Here is a 14,943-nt window from a genome sequence, read left to right on the forward strand (position 1 = left end):
GCTGGTCTGCAATCAGGAAGTAGGGAAGTGTGAATTCTAGTGTTCAGTGCTTTCTCTCTCTCTCTTTTATTTTTAATTTAATTTACTTTTTTCTTATTCAGGTTACATCCTCTTCATAGTCCCCCTTCCTATCACTCCCCACACACAATTCTTCTCTCATCTCCCTCCTGTTCTGCTCTGAGTGGGTGGGGGGCCCACCTGGGTATCCCCCCCGATCCTGGCACTTCAAGTCTCAAACCTTCAATGTGAAGCTAGGTGCCTCCTCTCCCATTGAGGATAGACAAGGCAGTCCAGCTAGAAGAACATCCCACTGAAAGGCAACAACTTTGTGACAGCCCCCATTCCAGTTGCTCAGGACCCACATGAAGAGCAAGCTGCACATCTGCTACATGTACACTATGAAGCTTAGGTCAAGCCTGTGCATATTCTTTGGTTAATGGTATGTTCTGAGAGCCCTGAGGGTCCAGCTTAGTTGATTCTGCTGGTCTTCCTGTGGACGTTTTTTTTCCTTTTCTGGGCCACAATCTTTCTTCTTGTTCTTCCATAAAACTCCCAAAGTTCCATCTACTGTTTGGCTGTGGGTGTTCTTATCTGTCTTAGTCAGCTGCTATGTGACAGAGGACACCTTGCTCCTGTCTACATACAAGTATAACAGAGTTTTAACAGTAGAGGAATTGATGATCACCCATGGGATGGGTCTCAAGTTGGGCCAATATTAGTTGGCCATTCCCTTGGATTTTGCTCCATCTCCCATGTCTGCATTATTATTATTATTATTATTATTATTATTATTATTAGACAGGATAATTTGGGTTTGAAAATTTTTTGGGTGAGTTTGTGTCTCTATCTCTCCACTGGGGTTCCTGACTGGCTACATGAGAGGACCTCTTCAGGTTTCATACCCTAATGTAGTGAGTTACAGTTAAGGTCACCCCATTGATAATTGGGTACCTCCTTTATCCCAGGTCTCTGTCTTGTCCTGGAAATCTCCTTACCACTGTCTATTGCAGATTTCCATTCATCTTCATAGCCATCTAGCCATTTTTCTCCTGTCCTTCCCAACACCTGATCCTGAATCCCCCCATTCCCTTCCCCATCCCCTCTCCGACTAATTCCCTTTCTCTGTCTGCCACTTATAACTACTTTATTCCCCTTTGTCAGTGAGATTCAAGCTACCTTGTTTTTTCCTTTCATCTTGTTTAGCTTCTTTGGGTGTCTGTGAACTGTAGCATGGTCCCTTTATTTTATGGCTGATATCCATTTATAAGAGAGTATATTCCATGATCTTTTGGGAGTGTGTTACCTCACTCAGAATATTTTCAAGTTACATCAGTTTACCTACAAAATTCACAATGTCCTTTTTTTAATAGCTGAACAGTATTCCATTGTATAGATGTATCACATTTTCTTTTTCTTTCTTTGTTTCTTGGTTTGTTTCTTTGTTTCTTTGTCTGTTTTCTTTGTTTCTTTCTTTTTCTCCTCCTTCCTTCCTTCCTTCCTTTTTTCCTTCCTTCCTTTTTTCCTTCCTTCCTTTTTTCCTTCCTTCCTTCCTTCCTTCCTTCCTTCCTTCCTTCCTTCCTTCCTTCCTTCCTTCTTTTATTCCTTCCTTCCTTCTTTCTTCTCTCTCTCTCTCTCCCTCCCCCATTGGTTATTTTACTTACTTATATTTTAAATGTTGTCCCACTTCCCTGCCTCCCCTCTACAAACCCCCATCCCATTCCCCATCCCCTTTGTCTCTAAGAGGGTGCTCCATTCATTCTTCAGTTAAGTTAACTTTTTTTTTTTTTCCAGTTTAGTTAACTACATTGTTTCCAGTTTCTGGTTACTACAAATAAAGCTGTTATGAAATAAAGCTGTTATGAACACAATTGAGCAAGTGTCTTTGTGGTATACTGGAACATCTTTTGGGTATATGTCCAGCAGTTTATAGTTCAATCTTGAGGTAGAACTATTTCCAGTTTTCTGAGAACCCAAAACCATACAACAGAAAAATGAAAACATCTTCAACAAATGGTGCTGGACTAACTGTATGTACACATGTAAAAGAATGAAAATAGATCCATATTCATCACCCTGCACAAAACTCAAGTTCAAGTGGACCAAGGACCTCAACATAAAACTAGATATACTAAATCTCTTGGAAGACAAAGGGGAAATGCTCTTGAATGCATTGGTACAGTAGAAAATTTCCTGAACAGAACAATAATGGCTCAAGCACTAATATCAACAATTGATAAATGGATCTCATGAAATTGTAAAACTTCTGTAAAGCAAAGGACACTATCAATAGAACAAATTTACAGGTTGGAAAGTGATTTTCACCATCCCCACATCTGACAGAAAGCTAACGTCTAGAACTTATAAATAACAAAAGAAACTAGACAGCAACCACCAAATGAACCAATTAAAAATGGGTACAGAACTAAACAGAGAATTTTAAATAAATGACTCTCAAATGGCTGAGAAGTACTTAACAAAATGTTCAAAGTCCTTGGTCATCTGGGAAATGCAAATCAAAATAACTCTGATGTTCCATCTTACACCCAGAATGGCTAAGATTCAAAACTCAAGAATAGCACATGCTGCCAAAGATGTGGAGCAAGAAGAACACTTCTTCATTGGTGTTGGGAGTGCAGACTTGTATAACGACTTTGAAAATCAATTTGGTGGGTGATTGCAACTGGAACTGAATATATCTTAGTGATACAGAAGTTTCACTGTGATTCTATTTAGTGTGTGTTTGTGTGTGTGTGTTTCTGTGTGTGTACTTCAATACTGTGACTCTAAGTTATCCACCACTACTTCATGTGTCATTCTTTACACTAAAGAAAATAACAATAGAAACTCTCTGAGAAGTTTGCTTAAGATATGTTAACAATGATCAGCAAAGTAGAATATTGGTATCATATTTAATATATGCCTATACAAATTTCCCCAAACACCAGTGCCTCTCATGTTTTCTAGGGAAGTGGAGGCATAGAATGTTGGAGCATTAGTTAGCTATAATTAGTGGCAAAATCCCTCTGTTTGTACTACTTTGTTCATTATATAAAACTGGGGTTTTTATCTTTTTTTTTCTCATATGGAAAGTATCCACATCATTACACCTGATTAGAAATATATTTTTATCTTAGTAACTATAATTCAAATTCCCTTGCCTATAGACAGTTTCAAAAAACTATAAACCAACTAATCACCAAATGTGCCATAGCAGAGCTTAATTTCATTAATTGAGGTAGATTTTTATAGCTTTAATTAAGGAAGCTACCATTACCATATTACATTTAGACAGACTTTGAATTTGAATGTATTTCCATTCTCTTATTTAAACTTTGGTTTGGCTAGCTTCCTTCATGTTGAAATATAACAGTGTTACTGAGATGAATATAAATATCAGAGCTCTACAAAATTAGAATATTTTCAACCTGAGTACAATGTGTGTTCAACTGCAGATGCACTCTGTGTACACTAATGAATTAAGAATTTATGGATATGAATATTCATTTTTCCATGTTTAGCAAGGTATTACTTTCAAATATTAAAACAGTCATCACCACATTCACAAGGTTCATCTTAATATTAGAATGTTATTTGCCCACTGAAATTTAAACAGGTTGCCAAATATATTTGACTCAATTTTTTAATGGAGCATTACTAAAATATTTTCATTTGTATAATATATAGTAGTGTTAAAGTTTTCTTTAATAGAATTTTTGTTGAATATGCAGGAATGAAGTGTTTTGCACTTCGAGAGAAGAAAAAACATCTATAGCTCTCAGGTTGACAAAACAGTGGGAAACTAAAAAGAAGTTCCCCAGGCAAAGAACATTTGTAGTAAAGCATAAAAACTTCCCATAATTTAGCATTAAATGTGTAATAATAAAAATGTGTAACAATAAATATTATTGCCTAAGACTCTATCAATTTTTGAAGTGTTCCCATGGAGACATATGCTTTAATGCTTAAAATAATAATATCACACATTACGTGTCTACTATACTATAACTGAGGGCTTTATAAATAAACACATACCATTCATATTGTCATCATTATTTGAAAGGAAAAATATCTAACTAGTTCCAAATTCATCTTTGAGCATTGAAGTAAGATTTAGATTTAAATAGATACAAAGAATGCACAAGAGATGGAACAGAGTTTCAGAGTACTCAGTAGTCTTCCAGAAGTTATACGTTTAATTCACAGCAACCACATGGCAGCTCACAATCATCTATAACTCCCAAACTAGAAGATTTGACAAATTTGATCTCCAAAGACATCTGCACATATACTTCACACACAAAATTACCCATAATTAGAAATAATAGAAACACATCTTTTAAAAGAGATGCAAGCAACAATCAAGCCCTAGACAAGGAGTACTCTTCTCCACCATCAACCATCAGTGTCCACTCTTATCTACTATGATTTGCCCATTTACCAGGTCATAATGGAGTTTTCTTTTAGTGAGGCAAGTTCTGTCTGTCTTTGACACCAGATCCTCAGTCTTTCCATTCCTTCAACTCTTCTTTGAGGAAAGTTAAATCCCTTGGGATCTATTGTTTCAGTCAATTTGATAGTCCAGGCAGGCGCACAAATCTTTATACTGTCTTTTCTCCTGATAGAGTGATGAGAGCTTGGAATTCCACCTGGAATACTATTTGATGAGACACCATTGATTAAATAACTTTCATTATATAAGAAAGAACAGTAAACATAGAAGGGAAAGAGAAAGAGAGAGAGAGAGAGAGAGAGAGAGAGAGAGAGAGAGAGAGAGAGAGAGAGAGAGAAACACAGAGAGAAACAGAGAAACAAACAGAAACAGAGACACAAAATAGAAAAACAGAGAGAGATAGAGGGAGAGAGACAGAGGCAACAGCAGAGTGAGAAGTGACATTAATATGGAGATATGAACAATAAAATAAAAATGACAATACATATATTTTATGTAACATGATTCAGCATTTTGTTTGTTTATTTTTAGTTTGAATCTTTAGGTCACTGAATACTTGTAGCACTCATTGAGGAAAAACTACCTTGTATCAACTTGACACAAACTAGTCACTTGGGAGTAGAGAATCCTAAATAAGGCCTGCTTTCATCAAATGTGAGCATGCTCGTGGGATAATTTACTAATTAATGATTGATGTTGGAAGACCTATCCCATGGTGGGCTGTGCCACCTCTGGGCAGGTGGTCACTGATTAAATAAAGAAACTGAGAAGGTCCAGGAAAGGCATTATTCTGCAGCCTCTGCTTCAGGCAAGAGCTCCCTGTCAAAAGGTTTCTGTCCCAATTTCCCTTAATGATGGACTGTGCAGTCATAAATCTACAGGCAACTGAGTGAAGCTGGGAGCCAAAGAGGTGGCTGTCCCTAGAAAAGAGCACACCAATTAGTTGTGTAGTGCCAAGCAGTGAGCCCTAAAACCATACAGATTTGTAACTTTATATGGTCTTTACAAGTCATATTTAAGAATATATATGTCTATATAAACACATATATACATGCAATAGTAATTATTGAAAAAAGAAGCCCTGAGTTTGAAGGAGAGCAGGAGGTATATATGGGGGAGGGTTGGAGGGAGGAAAGGGAAGGGAGAAATATTACAATTAACTTACAGTCTCAAAAATAAACAAAAAAGCAGGCAAAATAAATCCATATTTTTCTCAAATTGTGCTTGTTCATGGTTTATTACAACAGATTGCAAGCTTGTTCTCAAAAAAGATAATTTCAGGTCAGATTTAGCTCAGGTTCTTTTGAGTCTGTATCTAAAGAGCATAGTGTATTCAGCAATAGGGACTTAACCTTTCATCAACTAACATGAAGAAACCAAGAACAACAGTAATAGTTTACAATATTTTTGGAGTCTCTTACAAAATCCTTGACCAAGAACTCAAAAGGAGGATTCTCACCTATGTTGTTTCCTTTTGTTGTAAGATAGTCTATAGCCCATAGGGAGCATTGTTAGCTCAGATGGAAAAGTATAATTTAAAATATATATGTATGCACAAACCTATAAGTACTGTATGGAATTTTAGGTATATAGATAATAAGATACCTTATGTTTTTCAGACACCCTAGCTGTTATTTAACCTTCCTTTTTGGTATTAATTTCTTAATACCTCCCGATCTAAGGTCCTCTCCATTTTTTCAATTTTCCTTCAATCTCCCACAGCTATTGTTTCATTTCACTTTTATGATTTCTGCAGTTACTTCAGGCTTAAATATCCACATATAAAGATCCGGGGATAGGACATAGAGACGAGAGGCAGCCTGTGTGTCTTTCTGCCTCTGGGTTACATTATTCAATATGATCTTTTCAATTTTAATTTATTTACCTAAAAATTCATTTTTTCTTACTGATGAGTGGAGTTTCATAGTGGATATGTATCATGTTTTCATAATCAGCTAATCAGTTAAAGGACATTTAGGCTGGTTCCATCCCTAGTCATTGTGAATGAACAACAGTGAACATGGCTGAGGAAGTTTCTGCACAGTAGCATGTGGACTGCTCAGAGTAAACGCCAAGGAATTTTATACCTGGGTCAAGTGTTAGTTTTTATCTATCTTTTTAACATTCTACACATTCATTTCTGGAGTGTCTTCACTAGTTTATAATACTATCAACAGTGCGTGTGTGTTCCCTCTCTCCCAAAGGTTATTTCCAGCATTTGTTTTTGTTTGTATTGATGTTCTTTCCATTTTGTTTAGAACAAGATGAAGTCTCAAATCTACTTTTGATTTGCTTTCCCTGATTGCTAGGGATGAAGCAATCTCTTGGCTCTGGCCACCTCTCTCCTTTTCAAATAATAATTGGTTTGTGTATGTATGTTCTATGCTATGTTTTTATTGGATGTATTTATATTATGGGAAGGTTTTCTTTGCCCTTCAACTATGGCAGATAGTTTTACTGTGCACATTAGTCTCTTGGTATTTTAAGGGTTGGGAAATCTTACTCCATGATCATCTGAATTTCAAGATTTTCATTGACAAACCAGCTGTTGTCATAATTTTTATATGCAACTTCCATTCTTACAACTTGCAGCTTCAATACTCTCTTTTATTCTGTTTACTATTTTACCTATGGTATGCCATAGTGAGTTTCTTACCTGGTCTTGTCTGTTTTGTGATCTATGTGATTCTTTTGTCTGTGTGGGCATGTCTTAGTTTGTTTAAGGTTTATTCTGTCTTGTTGATGATTTTATATATGCCACTAATTTGAGATTCTTCTCTTTCATCTATGCCTATAATTGGATGATTTTGTCTGATATTTCTTGCATGTTCTTTTATTGTGTTTTAAATTTCTTTCTTTTTAAAAATTTTTATTGAAATTTGATTATTCTCTCATAAAATAGATCCTAACCACTGCTTACCCTCCCTCTTTTACTTTTCATAATATTTGTTTATTTTGTCTAGATCATCTACGTTATCTTAAATAATAATCTTAAGAATATCAGAACTTCTCCTAACTTTAGTCTACTTGTAAGTCCTTCCCTTGTTGTTTCTAGTTGAGTTATTAGTGTTTTATCAGTTACAACCCCAGCTTGAGCTCTCTTCATTGTTTCTATCTCTTTACTGGATTCTATTTTTTAATTATAGAATGCCTTCATTATGTCCAAAAGCCTGATATTTAAGGCTTTCTTGAACATCACTCAGGCAGTTCATATCCATTCTCTTTAAATTAATCAACTTGTTTTCTTGAGACTTTTTAAATTGAAAATAGATTCATCTCTCACACAATACATTCAAACCATAGTTTCTCCTCCCTCTGTTCCTTCGAGCTCTCCCACTATCTCTTCTCTCCCCCAGATCTATTTACCCATTATTTCGTCTTCAGAGAAGAATAGGCCTCTAAGAGATGACAGTCACACAGGACAAAAGAAGATATAAGACAAGGCAAAAGCACTCATATTGAGGCTGAACAAAGGAACCAAATAAGAGGGAAAGACTCCTAAGAGCAGGCAAAGAGTGATTTTCGAACCTCCATGAATTCATGAAGCATATGAATGTTCTTTTGGGTTTTGTGTCCTATGCTCTGTTAGATAGATCTTTTTTGGTAAATATTTCTACTGGAATGGAAGAATTCTTTTTTCACAGGGAATATATCTTTGATTTTAAAAATATTAGTGTTTTGCAATGAGATTTGGGCCTGTGAACTTTATTGTTAGTTCTCTGGGTGAGTAGGTTGGGGTAGAATACAGGATGTGTAGTCATGTCAGTCTTAAGATTTAATATGGATGAGGAAGGATGAGATTAGGTTGATAGAGAGGCTGGGCTGACATGTAGGGAAAGTATGGGAAGAGGAGGATCAGGCTGACTCACCAAGCTAGACAGTAGCATTAAATGTGTGAGATCTAGATAGACAGAGAGGTTGGAAGATACATAGAATCTAGAGGCTGAAGATGAGTATAGAGCATGTGGGTCCATGCTCTATATAAGAACTGGCAAGAGTAAGCTCAGATCCCAGAAATATTAAGTGAACAGTATCACTACCTGTCTTTGTACCTACTATAAAACACATAACCACAGATACCCCACTAAGAACCATAGACACTCAGTCTTGTAGCACAACACATCAAGTTATTCTTCATGCTAATGAGGTATCAAGATAGCCTTGATCCTTCAGTCAATTAGTTTGCCTTCCTGGGTATTCCTTGACCACAAAAGATATATAATCCCTGGCTCACACCAAATAGTGTATGTATTTACATCTGCCATCAAACAAACCAGTATGAACAAGCAAAGATTATCTCAGAGAGCTGTTTCATTAAGAATCACCCTGGCAAAAGACTTCCACTGAAAAGTTGTGCCTAAAACTCAGAAAAATAGGTTCCCTTCTTCCACTCCTACAATACAGTCAGCCCTTTCTCCCAATCAGACTGGGTTCTGGTCAGCCCTGCTTCAGCCTCATCTCTCCACCTGGTGAGCAGATGCCTTGAAGGAAAAGGTAGACCTCAGACTCCTGGTTCCTGAATTACCCTCCCAGCGGTATACCATTGGTTCCTGGGTACCCAGGGAGGAGGCTTGCCTGCTCCCCAGGGAAAAAACAAGAAACTGTACAACAGATGGTCAGTTCTTATCTTGGTCAGACCTTGCAGATTGGTGTCATGGTAGCAGACTAGGCTAGGGACTGCATATAAACTCAAGCTCTGTCTGGGAAATTGTCCAATTGTCCATTGTGCCAAGATGGGAGGATCAGGTACACTTACTCTGTTAGACCTTGTTGAAGAATGTTCTATATTTCACTTTAAAAAATTCTTTCTTCTTGTTCACCATGGTTTTTCTCACTGTACCTAGAAATTATGTGAAAAATATCAGAATTATTTTACAATTATTAACTTATTCTTAAACTCATGCTGATAAGGATTCTTATTTAAATCTTTAAACATTTCATATAATAAATATACCTGTTCCTATGATAACAGCAACTAATTTCTCCTCTACCTCTCTCTGTGATGTTTCATCATTTTTCCAATTTTGATCTTCCATATAATATGTTTACCTCTGAGTTTAGTTTAAGCTCTTGTTAATTTTAATTTTATTTTTATGTTCTGCTATTTAATGTTTTGATAATTTGAAATCATCTAATATTTTACGAGAAATGTCTTCCTAAAAATGTGTCTATTCTTCAGTTCTTTCATAATCTCCTTCATGTAAAGCTCTGCAGTCTTAAAATGATTTTAATGAGATAACATGTTTATCTAATGATAAACCATTATAAGAAAAAAAAATTTGGCATTAACTTGAACTTTCTGATTTTATTATAATATTAAAAATGTTTTATATATATTGTTTACATATTATATGATTCTAATATTCAAAGATGCATACTTGCTGGGCAGTGGTTGCACAGGCCTTTCATCCCAGCCTTTGGGAGGCAGAGGCAGGCAGATTTCTGAGTTTAAGGCCAGCCTGGTCTACAGAGTGAGTTCCAGGACAGACAGGACTACACAGAGAAACCCTGTCTCAAAAACCAAAAATAAATAAATAAATAAATAAAATAAAATAAAATAAAATAAAAATAAAAAAGAAGAAGATATATACTTATATTTTAATTAGCTGTTAATCATGAGGCCCAAAAGTTGATATGCAAATTTATGTGAATCTGAAATCCAAAAACCTCATAATTAATTGGGATTAATGGGTAAAATAATAATTGCAATATTTAGAGAAAGTGCTTAAGTAAGTGTTAAATGCTTTGACCATTATGTGATCTGAAAAAATAACTTTTGTTTTATCTAAAAATGAGAGAAATAGTAGATACAATGAAACTGACAAAAAAAGAATTAAAACATAAGCAAATCATAAATTCAGTGAAATAAGTTCATAAATTCTAAAACTATTATTTTAAAATGGTACCAAATACATAAGTCTTATAAAGGAAAAATTAGAGAAAAATGGATGATTCATTAAAAAATATAAATTCCCAAAAGCAGCACAAAGGAAAGTGCAAATTTAACTCTTAGTTTATAGAAGAGAATAGAAAGCAGGTCATAGGTCAGTCCTTACAAGAGCACCTGGAATGAAGAGTTAGATTTACAGCTGTACATCATCATTTAACAGACTCTTACTTTCTTCTTCATATTTTTATGTCTCATTTTTCTGTTTTAGTGTGTCAGATATTTTTCATTAATTAATTTGCTTGTTCTTCTTACATCCCAATCGGAGCTAGCTCTTCTTCCTCTCTTCCCAGCTCTCCCCTCTCCCTTCCCCTCCCATATGCCTTCTTCCATTTCTCCTCAGAATAGGGGAAACCTCCCATGTATAAAATCCCACCTTTACGTATCAAGCTGTAGTAAGACTATGTGTGTGTACATCTTCTTTTATTCAGGCTAGACAAGGCTGTCCAGTAGTCAGAGACAACTTCTGTTCCTGCTGTTTGAGGTTCCACATGAGGACTAAGCTGTATATATGTTACATATGTGTAGGGAGCTAGGTCCATCCCATGCATGCTCTCTGGTTGATGCTTCAGTCTCTGTGATCCTCTGTGTGCTTAGTTGATTCTGTATGTTTTCTTGTTGTGTTTTTTTTTCATCTTTTTTTGTGTGAAAATCTTTATTGGATATTTTATTTATATTTCAGATGCCATCCCCTTTCCCCATTTCCCCTCCCTAGAAAACCCCTATCCCATCCCCACTTTTGCTTTTATATTATTTTTTAATGTTAATCAAAGGCTTTATAAGTTTGGTAATGCTCAATATCAATCAGAAGTGTAACCCAATACCCAACCTAGATATATCAACTATCTTTGACTGGCTGGGACAGGCAAACATCCACCTCCATTCCCTCCCACCCCCATCACTTAGCTTCTCCTCTTCTTACTCCTCCCACCTTAGTTCCTCCTACATATCACCCTTCCTGTTAAAATAAAACATTTCTCTTAGAATACAATTAGAGCATAACTATACCAATTTGTGTCAGTAAGATACAAGATAGACCTAATACCCAGTCCGTCATTTTATTGACTAAACAGAACCCCTGTTGTCCCTCCTAACTAAAAGACTTAATTCTGAAATGGCTTTTTTTCGTGGCTTTAGAATGAATGTCAGCTGAAAACCATCCTCTCAAATCTTTTCTCTCAAAGTAAATGGCCGGGATTGGCTATGAGACTATAAGTATTCAACCTGTCAGAAATCCAGAATGACCAAGTTAACTGAAATTATGGGAAGCACAAAGCATAGCTTCTAAAACTTTGCCAATTTATAGAGACTGCTAAGCACCTTGACAGTCCCTATACTACAAAACATTCGAGCATTCGATCTTCAGCCTTCTGGCCCAGAATCATCTGACATACCTAGTGATGCAGAATTATTAAGGGCTGATTACTCTGTCTAGGCAGATATAATCAGTCGACTATTGTGAAACTTGTCGTTTTCTGGACAGTAATTTGTCTGTAGATGAAAAGAGGCAATTCTTGCCTAGTGGCTGTCTTACCACAACTGGAGTAACTCCAAAGATGCTCAATTTCTTCTTAGAATCCAAGACAGGAAGCTGTCAGGAGCAGACAGGTCTCTAATCAAAATGAACATTAATACAGAAATGTTTGTAACGTCAATTCTGTGGACTTCTGACGTTTTAAAAAACAACTATCCATGTAAGGCAATCTGGACTATTATTTGCTAACTCCTCTCAGCTAAATAAAATCTAGAAAACACCCTAACAATAAACTTAGAGCCATGAATTTGCTATAGGCCCTCAACTCACAGGATAACCATCTCAAGTCAGTTTAAAAAGTTAAAGAAGGACTGGGTCTAAGGCTTGTATTTCTAAATGTGTTATATAGGCACAATGCCTATGAAAGTAACAATATTAATCTGACTTTTATATCAATAAGAAGCTGATACCAAAGAAAACCTTAAATTTGAAATCAAAGTAAATTTTATACCATTTAAGAAATTATAACTTCATCTTAATTATAACTTCATACATATTTCTACCAATAGGTTTTGGCTGTGCAGTAAATTCTATCTAATCCTCCCTGTTCCAACAAAACCACTACTTTTCCCTAGAAAGCCAGCCCAGTATTAATCACCTCAGTCCCCAAGCCCAGGGAATAGGGGCACGGACTCTTCATTAACTTCTTCAAGCTGATTATGGGCGTTGAGATATTAGAAGAGGGGCAGGGAGAAGAGTAAATTGATAAGCCTCTGACGCTTTGTCTTCACTGCATCCAGCTGCAATTCCAGGACATCAGAGGTTCGAGCAGGTCTGCTCAGCTCACTTGATGAGTAGATACACCAAGGCTGTGTATTTTACAATATACAATTCTCAAAACAAAATTTAGTATCAAGATAATTTTTTGTTTGAATTGTGGAATCTAGTCTTCTGGTGGCCTGCCTCTGTCATGTCTAATCCATATAATTCTGGAAGTTTCTATGAGGGTGTACTACCACCATCCTCCCATTTTTACCTCCCTCCTCTTAAATTCCCCAACACTAAGGAATTCAAACTTTCAGGCACCAAGGCCCTCTACTTCCACTGATGCCTAACCCTTACCCCATCCCCCCCTCCAATTACTATGAGGGTGTACTCTCACCATCTTGTCATTTCCACCTTACTGCTCTTGAAATTACCCAACACTAGGGAATCCAAACTTTCAGGTACCTAGGCTGTCTACTTCCACTGATACCTGTCAAGGCCACCCTCAACTACCTATACAGGTGGAGCCATGAGTCTCTCCCTTTGTGTTCTCGGGCTGTAGATTTTAGAATGGTTACTGCAGCTTGTTTCTTAGGGCCATTTTCTTGAAAAATTGTTTTCCAGCCTTTTACTCTAAGGTAGAGTCTGTCTTTGTCACTGAGGTGGGTTTCCTGTATGCAGCAAAATGCTGGGCCCTGTTATGTATCCAGCCCATTAGCCTGTGTGTTTTAATTGGGGGATTGAATCCATTGATGTTAACAGATGTTAAGGAACAGTGATTGTTGCTTCTTGTTATTTTTGTGAAATTATCTTTGTGTGGCTATCTTCTTTTGGATTTGTTAAAAGAGGATTACTTTCTTGCTTTTTCTAGGGTACAATTTCCCTCCTTGTATTGAAGCTTTCCTGCTATTATCCTTTGTAATGCTGTATTTGTGGAAAGATATTGTATAAATTTGTTTTTGTTATGGAATATCTTGGTTTCTCCATCTATGTTAATTGAGAGTTTTGCTGGGTATAGTAGCTGGCATTTGTGTTCTCTTAGGATCTGTATAACATCTGTCCAGCATCTTCTAGCTTTTATAGTATCTGGTGAGAAGTCTGGTGTAATTCTGATAGGTCTGCCTTTATATGTTACTTCGCCTTTTTCCCTTACTGCATTTAATATTCTTTCTTTGTTTTGTGCACTTGGTATTTTGATTATTATGTGACAGGAGGAATTTCTTTTTTGGTCTAGTCTATTTGGCGTTCTATAGACTTCTTTTATGTTTGTGGACATTTCGTTCTTTAGATTAGAGAAGTTTTCTTCTATAATTTTGTTGAAGATATTTATTGGCCCTTTAAGTTGGGAATCTTCACTCTCATCTATACTTATTATCCTTTGATTTTGTCTTCTCATTGTGTTCTGGATTTCCTGGATGTTTTGTCTTAAGAACTTTTTGCATTTTGTGTTTTCTTTGACAGTTGTGTCAATATTTTCTATGGTATCTTCTGCACCTGAGATTCTCTCTTCTATCTCTTGTATTCTGTTGGTGATGCTTGTGTCTGTGACTCCTGATTACTTTCCTAGGTTTTCTATCTCCAGGGTAGTCTCCCTTTGTGATTTCTTGATTGTTTTTACTTCCATTTTTATGTCCTGGATGTTTTTGTTCAATTCCTTCACCTGTTTGGTTGTGTTCTCTTGTAATTCTTTAAGGGATTTTTGTGTTTCCTCTTTAAGGGCTTCTACCTGTCTACCTGTGTTCCTCTGAAGTTCTTTGAGAGTGTTATTTATGTTTTACTTAAAGTCCTCTATCATCATCATTAGAAGTGATTTTAAATCTAAATCTTGCTTTCCCAGTACTATGTGGGATTCAGGACTTTCTTGTGTGGGAGAACTAGGTTCTACTTATGCCAAATACCCTAGGTTGCTGATGCTTATGTTCTTGCACTTGCCTTTTGCCATCTGGATCTCCTTAGTGCTACCTGCCCTGTCTCTGACTTCAGCCTCTCTTTCCTATTATCTTGGTTTTATCAGAATTGTGTGGGGTGGATGTTACTACTGGGGTAAGAGCTGGGGCCCAAAATCTGCTCAGAGCTCCAGGCCAGGAGTGACTTCCTGGGTCCTTGAGGGTCCCAGTCACTCCCTGTTTGGGGCAAGCTTTACTGTCTGCTTACCTAAGATAATGCCAGGGTTAGAGCACCTGGGGGCCCTTTTTCCTCTGGGTTCTTAGAGATTGGTGGCAGAGTTGCTGCCCGGGGGCAGAGTTGCCTCTCCATCTTCTACAAGACTTCTTGCTGGGTGAAGCCATTCAGATGACTATTGTGCTG

At 36.6% G+C, this 14,943-nt stretch overlaps 1 protein-coding gene and 1 long non-coding RNA gene across 5 annotated transcripts in view; one reads left to right on the forward strand and one right to left on the reverse strand.

The window, feature by feature from the left end:
• The window catches only part of Fstl5 (follistatin like 5), a 575,824-nt gene that overhangs the window by 75,378 nt on the left and 485,503 nt on the right, over positions 1-14,943 (forward strand). The window lies entirely within an intron of this gene.
• LOC143442005 (uncharacterized) lies at positions 9,150-12,736 on the reverse strand. Its single transcript, XR_013109859.1, has 3 exons — positions 12,530-12,736; positions 11,932-12,009; positions 9,150-9,290 (listed from the first exon to the last, which is right to left on the reverse strand). It is a non-coding gene; the product is annotated as an uncharacterized LOC143442005 (long non-coding RNA).

The sequence above is a fragment of the Arvicanthis niloticus genome, chromosome 4 (assembly GCF_011762505.2).
Source record: "Arvicanthis niloticus isolate mArvNil1 chromosome 4, mArvNil1.pat.X, whole genome shotgun sequence".
Lineage (NCBI taxonomy): Eukaryota > Metazoa > Chordata > Mammalia > Rodentia > Muridae > Arvicanthis > Arvicanthis niloticus.